Here is an 8,334-nt window from a genome sequence, read left to right on the forward strand (position 1 = left end):
GAGGAAAGAATTAGTTTGCCTCTGATTACATCTGATTGCCATCAGTGATGACAATAAACAAGGCAGAAAGACCAAGTGATACTTGTGGGAAGCTCTAAAAAGGGCCTGGGAAACATTTTCAATTGAGGATACACAAGAGAAAAAAAAAAGCAGCCGAGAGTCACCTAGATCAAAGGCAAACTGACTTAAATTTGTCATCAGAGCAGTACAAATTAAAATAACAAAGGGATATCAGTTTATACCTATCAGATTGGTAGACGCTAGGAAGCAGAATAATGCCACGTGTTAAGAGCTGTGGGTTATAGGAAACCCCTCGAACTGCTGGTGGGAGAGGGCACCCGTGCAGCCATCCTAGCGGGAATCAGGATTGAGTCAAACCATATGTATCCTATGACCCAGTAACTCCTCTCCTGGTTTGTCTCAAAGAAAATCTCATACAGGTCCACGAGGGGTAACACAAAAGAGTATTTAGTGCATTGTTATTTGTGAAGTTGGAGGCAATCTGGGTTCATCCCTGGAGTAATGGAATAAATCACACCATGAAGCAAAAGGTCAATTGTATGCATAACGACACGAAGGGAACTTAAAAATACAGTGCTGTGTTTAAAAAGTATGAAGCTAACCAATATAAAACCATACTACCATTTATATAATTTAAAACATATGTGTACCAAACAAGAAATATATTTTGTAAGAACATAAACAAAAAGACCTGCATCAAACACATGAGGATGCTTACACATATAGGGGACAGAGAGAGGAATGAGAGTTCAAATTAGGATAAAAGGGAATATATAAATAAAATAAGATGGAGACTTGTATGCATCTGTGATGACAGTATTTTATGAATTGGAAAAGTCAAGGAACAAGGTGTCTCCTTGAATACCCAGAAAGGAATGCAACCCTGCTGACACGGATTCTAGCCCTTTAAGACTCATTTCAGACTACTGACCTCTAGAACTGTAAGATAATAAACTGTGTTGCTTAAAGTCATTATGCTTGTGGTAATTTGTTACAAAAGCAACAGGAAAGACATATAATAACTATAATCAATATATTAAAAGAACTAGTGGAGTCCTGGCTGGTGTTGCTCAGTGGTTAGAGCATTGGCCTGCCACCAAAGGGTTGGAGGTTTGACCCCTAACCCCAATAGGTGTGTGTGCAGGAGGCAACCAGTTGATATGTCTCTCTCATTGCAATGTTTCTCTCCCTCCCTCCCTCCCTCTCTCCCTCTTTCCCCACCACTCTAAAAATCAATGGAAAAAACATCCTTGGGTAAGGATTAACAACAACAACAACAACAAAAAGAACTAGTGGAAAAGGTATACAACTTACATAAATAGGGTATTTCAGCAATGAGATGGAAGCTATTCAAACTAGTCAAATATAAATGTTAGATGAAAAACACAATCTCAGAAATAATTACTTTGACATTCTTATCAGCAGAATGGACACACAAAAAAGAAAGAATCAGTGAACTCAAAGATAAGAGAGAAAATATGCAAACTGAAATAAAAACAGGAAACGGGCAAAATGCAAACATATATCTAAGATCTCTGGGACAATATCAAATGCTTAACATACATGTCACTGGATTCACCAAAAGAATACAAAACAGAGAATTTGGGGAAGGAGTAATATTTGAAGAGATAATAGCTGAGAACTTTCCAAAGTTAATGAAAGAAACAACGAAGACCAACCACAGAGTCAACAGCTGAGAAAACCCAAAGAAAGATTAGCACAAAGAAAAACACACTTACTAGCACATGATAGTCAACCTACTGAAAATTAAAGATACTGTATAAAGAAAACCAGAAAAAAGAAAAACAGAAACAGTAAATACATAAGAACAAAGATAAAAGTGACAATACGCTTTTCATCAGGAACTATGTAAGCCAGAAACAAGCAAGTGGTATCTTTAAAGTATTGTAATAAAAAATATTTGTCATCCAAAAATTATTTACCTTGGGATAATATTGATATATATTTTTAAATCTAGATTTAAATCTACCAACTTACTATTTGATTTTAATCTTATCCCATCTGTTCTTTGTTGTTGTTTTTCTTATTTTCTTTTAGATTGAATACTTATTATGATCCATTTTATTGGCTTATTTTATTATATATGAAAAGTAAGTAGTATAAACATGCCAACTAAAATGTAAAGGTTGGCCTGGCCGGTGTGGCACAGGGGTTGAGAACTGTCCTGTGCACCAAGAGATCCCCAGTTTGATTCCTGGTCAGGACACATGCCTGGGTTGTGGGCTTAATCCCCAGTAGGGGGCATGCAGGAGGCAGCCAATGGATGTTTCTCTCATCATAAATGTTTCTATCTCTCTTTCCCTCTCCCTCAAATCAATAAAAACATATTTTTTTAAAGTTAATAAATAAAGCCCTGGCCAGTTTGGCTCAGCAGTTAGAGCATTGGCCCATGGACCGAAGAGTCCTGGGTTTGATTCCGGCCAAAGGGCACATACCTCAGTTGCAGTTCGTCCCTGGCCCCATGCGGGTGGCAACCAATCAATGTGTCTCTCTCACGTCAATGTATCTCTCTCTCTCTCCCTCCCACTCTGTCCGAAGATAAATGTAAAAATAAATAAATAAAATGTTTTAAAAAATGTTAATAAATAAATAAATAAAATGCAAAAGTTGTAAGATTGTATTTTAAAAGTAAGATCTATGTGCTATAAAAAAAAGAAAGAAAAAGAAAACAAAACCCAACCAGCTTCAAATATAAAAGCATAGATGGGTTTAAACTAAAAAAGTAGGAAAAGATATGTCACATTAACGATAATCAGGCCTGGCTGGCATGGCTCAGTGGTTGAGCATCAACCCCTGCACCAAGAAGTTATGGGGACTTCGAATCACAGATTCAATTCCTGGTTGGGACACATGCCCAGGTTGTGGGCCTGATCCCCAGTGGGGGGCATGTGGGAGACAGCCAGTCAATGTTCTCTCTCATTGATGTTTCTATCTCCCCCTTCCTCTCTCTCTAAAAATCAATAAAGAAAAAAAATTAAAAAACAACAACACAATAATCAGAAGACTCAACATAATTTAGATGTCGGTTCTCTCCAACTTACCCTATACATTCAACACAACCTCAGTCAAAATCCCAACAGATTTGCCTTGGCCAGGTGGCTCAGTTAGTTGGAGTGTTGTCCTATATGCCAAAAACAGGCTGCAGGTTCCATTGGATGGGGCACATACTAGGGTTGCAGTTTGATCTCCATTCCAGTCAGGGTTTGTACAGGAGGCAACCGATGGTATTTCTCACATCGATGTTTCTCTCTCTCTCTCTCCCTAAAACAAAAACAAAAAACAAAAACACCAACAGATTTAGTAGTTTTTGTTGTTTAAATTAACTAACTAAAAAATGTATACAGAATTGCAAAGAATTGAGAATAATAAAACAACTTAAAAAAGGAAGAACAGCTGGACTTCCTGTCAAGATGGTGGCGCAGGTAAAAGGGGTATCGCGCCCACCCACAACCACATCAAAGTTACAACTAAACTACAGAACAACCATCATTCAAAACCGCCTGAAATCAAGCTGAATGGAAGTCCTACAACTACGGAATTAAAGCAGCTACATCCAGACTGGTAGGAGGGGCGGAGGCGGAGGGGCGGAGGCGGACGGGCTGGTCCCACACCCAAGGGGGGTTGGATAAAAATCAGGAGGACACCTCGGCTGGAAAGGTCCTCCCAGAGGACTGAGGGGTCCCCGTCCCACACCAGGCACCCCACTCAGGGTTGCAGTGCCAGGAAGAGAATCCCCATAACTTCTGGCTGGAAAAACCAGAGGGAACTGAGGCTCAGGGAAGCTGACGCGGCTGGAGCCCCAGGCAGCTCCTTAAAGGGCCCGCGCACGGACTTATCGGACTCTCTCCCTCTAAGCTTGGAGGGGAGGCAGCTCGTGGGGCTCCAGAGACATAAGGGAAGAACTGAGCTGTTTGGCATTGGAGCGAAGGGCTGGAGAGGAGGCTTTCTCTGAGACAAATGTGCTGTCACAGGCCTTTGTTCCTTTGGTGAGCCCTTCCCGGGGGCGGCAGACAGAAGCCATATCTGGGACTCCAGCAACCTGGCTCACACTGGTTGCCCCACCCTGGTGACTCCCCGAGGCCCCGCCCCACCCAACTTTCAGGCCCACCCAAGCTGTGGCCAGTTGCTTACTCATAGGATTGGCCTGTCTTGGATCCTGCTTCAGGTTTTCCTAAATTCTTTAAAACAAGCAGCATCTGGTCTCAGATAGCCCCATACCTCTTGTTAAGTAACACATAGAAACAAACACAGAGAGGCAGCCAAAATGAGGAGACAAAGAAACAGGTCCCAAATGAAAGAACAGAACAAAATCCCAGGAAAAAAACTAAGTGGAAATAAGCAACCTAACAGGTGCTGAGTTCAAAATACTGCTTATAAGGATGTTCAATGAACTTAGTGAGACCCTCAGTGAACTTAGTGAGGGTCTCAAGAGCATACAAAAGGACCAGGCAGAAATGAAGGAGGCACAGTCAGAAATGAAGGTGGCACGAACTGAAAAAAGAATAATTTACACAGATTCAATAGTAGAGTGGGTAAAGCCAAGAAGCAAACCATCGATTTAGAATATAAGGAAGCAAAAAAGAAAAAAGAATTTTAAAAAATGAGGATAGTGTAAAGAGCCTGTGGGACAACTTCAAGCGTGCCAATATTCGCATCTTGGGGGGTGCCAGAAGGAGAAGAGAGAGAACAAGAAATTGAAAATCTGTTTGAAACAATAATGGCAGAAAATTTCCCTCACTTGGTGAAGAAAACAGATATACAAGTCCAGGAAACACAGAGAGTCCCAAATAAGATGAACCCCAAGAGGCCCACACCAAGACACATCATCATCAAAATACAAAAGGTTCAAGACAAAGAGAGAATCTTTTTTTTTTTATCCTCACCCGAGGACATTTTTCCATTTTTTGTACAGACAGAGTGGGAGGGAGGGAGAGGAAGAGATAGAGAGAGAGAAACATCGATGTGAAAGAGACACATCGAGTGGCTGCCACCGCACAACCAACCAGAGCCGGGGACAAACTGCAACCGAGGTATGCGCCCTTAGCGGGAACCGAACCCGGGTCTCTCAGGACCGCAGGTCGATGCTCTAACCACTGAGCCAAACCGGCCAGGGCAAGACAAAGAGAGAATCTTAAAAGCAGCAAGAGAAAAGCAGTTAGTTACCTACAAGGGAGTTCCCATAAGACTCTCAGCTAATTTCTCAAAAGAAATTTTGCAGGCCAGAAGGGAGTGGCAAGAAATATTCAGAGTGATGAAAAGCAAGAACCTACAACCAAGATTACTCTATCCTGCAAAGTTGTCATTTAGAATCGATGGCCATATGAAAAGTTTTCCAGACAAGAAAAAGTTAAAGACGTTCATCACCACCAAACCATTATTATATGAAATGTTGAAGGGTCTTTTTGAAGAAAAAGATAAAATATATGAACAAACAAAATGGCAATGAATACATATCTATCGACAATGGAATCTACAAACAAAATGAACAGGCAGAACAGAAACATTCTCATAGATACAGAGAACATTTTGTTGGTTGCCAGATGGGAGGGGTTTGGGGGAATGGGTGAAAAAGGTGAAGAGATTAAGAAGTACAAATTGGTTGCTACAATGACAGACCTCAAAGAGAAGGGGGGTTGGGGGGTGGGAAGAAATGAACCAAAGAACTTACATGCATATATGCATAACCAATGAACACAGACAACAGTATGGGAAAAGGCAGGAGGGGGGCAGGAGTGGGGTGGAGGGGGTCAATGGGGGAAAACCGAGGAACATCTGTAATACATTCAACAATAAAGCCCTGGCCAGTTTGGCTGAGTGGTTAGAGCGTCAGCCTGCGGTCCAGAGAGACCAGGGTTCGGTTCCTGCTAAGGGCACATACCTCGGTTGCAGTTTGTCTCCGGCCTTGGAGGGTCGTGCAGGAGGCAGCCACTTAATGTGTCCCTTTCACGTCGATGTTTCTCTCTCTTTCTCTTCCTCTCTCTCCCTCCCACTCTATCTGAACAAAAAAATGGAAAAATGTCCTCGGGTGAGGATAAAAAAAGAAAACAATAAAGATAAAAAAATACAATAAGATGAAAATAAAAATTAATAAAAAGGAAGAACCGCTCTGGCCAGTTTTTCTCAATGGTTAGTGCATTGGCCCTTGGATCCAAGAGTCGCAGGTTTGATTCCAGTCAAGGACATGTACCTCGGTTGCAGGTTTTGATCCCTGGCTCTGATTGGGGTCGTGCAGGAGACAACCAGTCGATAAGTCTCTCTCACATCGATGATTCTCTCTGTCTCCCAGTCCCTCCTTCCCTCCCTTTCTATCTGAAAAATCAATGGAAAAATATCTTCAGGTAAGGATATAAAAAAAGGATAACAAAAAAAAGAAAAGGAAGAACAAAGTTGGATAACTTATACTATCTGACTTCAAGATTTACTGTAACATTATAGTAATCAAGACAGTGTGGTAGTCTTCTTATTTTATATCCAAAGAAACCCTAAACACTATTTTGAAAGAATATATACGCCTGTATGTTCATTGCAGCATTATTTACAACAGCCAAGACATGAAAGCAAACCAAATGATCATCAGTAGATGATGAATGGATAAAAAAGTTGTGGTACAGCCCTGGCTGGTTTCGCTCAGTGGTTAGAGCATCAGCCTGTGGACCAATGAGTCACAGGTTTGCTTCTGGTCAAGGGCACGTACCTTGGTTGTGGTTCATCCCCAGCCTCGGTCAGGGTCATGAGGAAGGCAGCCAGTTGATGTGTCTCTCTCACATCGATGTTTCTTTCTCTCTCCCTCTCTCTATTCCTCTCTCTTCCTCCTTTCCATTCTGTCTGAAGATAAATGGAAAAATATCCTTCAGTGAGGATTAAAAAAAAGTTGTGGTACATATTTACAATGGAATATTACTTAGTTATAAAAAAGAATGAAATCTTATATTTGTGACAACATGAATGGACCTAGAGGTGTTATGCTAAGTGAAATAAGCCAGACAGAGAAAGACAAATATCATATGACATTGCTTAATGTGGTATCTAAAGAAAAAAATAAATGAACAAACAAAATTAAAACAGATGTATAGATAATGTATAGATACAGAGAACAAACTGCCAGAGGCCAGAGGGGAGGGGTGTTGGGGGTAGGGTGTAATAAGGTGATGGGATTAAGGAGTACTAACGGGTAGTTACAAAGTAGTCATGGGAATATAAGATAAAGCACAGGGAATGTAGTTAATAATATTGTAATAACTGTATGCCAGGTGGGCACCTGAATTGCCAGAGGCTACACTTTATAACCTGTATGAAAGTCTATCTGCTGTGCTGCACACCTGAAACTAATACCAAATAGGGTTGAATGTAAACTGGAACTGGAAAAAAAAAAAGAGAGAGAGAGAGAGAGAGAGAAATAGAATACCATAAACATCCATTAAAAAAAAAAAAAGACGTGGTAGTAGCATTAAGGACAGATACACAGATTAAAGAAAGAATGGAGTCTTGAAACAGATCCACACATCCATGGCCAATTGCTTTCTGACTAAGAAACTAAGGTCATTCAATAGGGGAAAGAATAGTCTTAACAAACAGTGTTAATACAAGGATGTTTATTTGGGGAAAAAAAATAAAATTCTACCCACACATCACATCACATACAAAAATGAACTTGAGCCCTGGCCGGTTTGGCTCAGCGGTTAGAGCGTCGGCCTGCGGACCTGAGGGACCCGAGTTCGGTTCCTGCTAGGGGCACATACTTTGGTTGCAGTTTGTCCCTGGCCCCAGTTGGGGTTGTGTGGGTGGCAGCCAATCGATGTGTCTCTCTCATATAGATGTTTCTCTCTCTCTCTCCCTCCCTCTCTATCTGAAGATAAATGCAAAAGTGTTTTTGGGTAAGGATTAAAATATATAAACTTGAAATAAGACATAGATTTAAACACAGGAGCTAAAACTCTGAAAATTCTAGGAGAAAAACTAGGTCAAAATCTTTTTGAACTTGGGTTAGGCAAAATTTTCTTGGGACACAAAAGGCATGAACCATAAAAGAGAAATTATTGATTAGATTTCTTCAAGTTTCAAAACATTTGCTCTTCAAAAGACACTGTTAGAAAATAAAAAAACAAGCCACAGCCTGGGAGGAAAAGATTTGTAAATATATCTGATGAGTCTTATATTCTAAGTACATGAAGTACTCTTACAATTTAGTAATAGAAAACAAACAAGTTGATTAAAGAAATGGGCAAAAGATTTGAACAGACACTTCATCAAATACATATGAATGGCTAATGAGCACGTGAAAAAAATGCTCAA

The sequence above is a fragment of the Molossus molossus genome, unplaced genomic scaffold (genome assembly GCF_014108415.1).
Source record: "Molossus molossus isolate mMolMol1 unplaced genomic scaffold, mMolMol1.p scaffold_m16_p_5, whole genome shotgun sequence".
Classification (NCBI taxonomy): domain Eukaryota; kingdom Metazoa; phylum Chordata; class Mammalia; order Chiroptera; family Molossidae; genus Molossus; species Molossus molossus.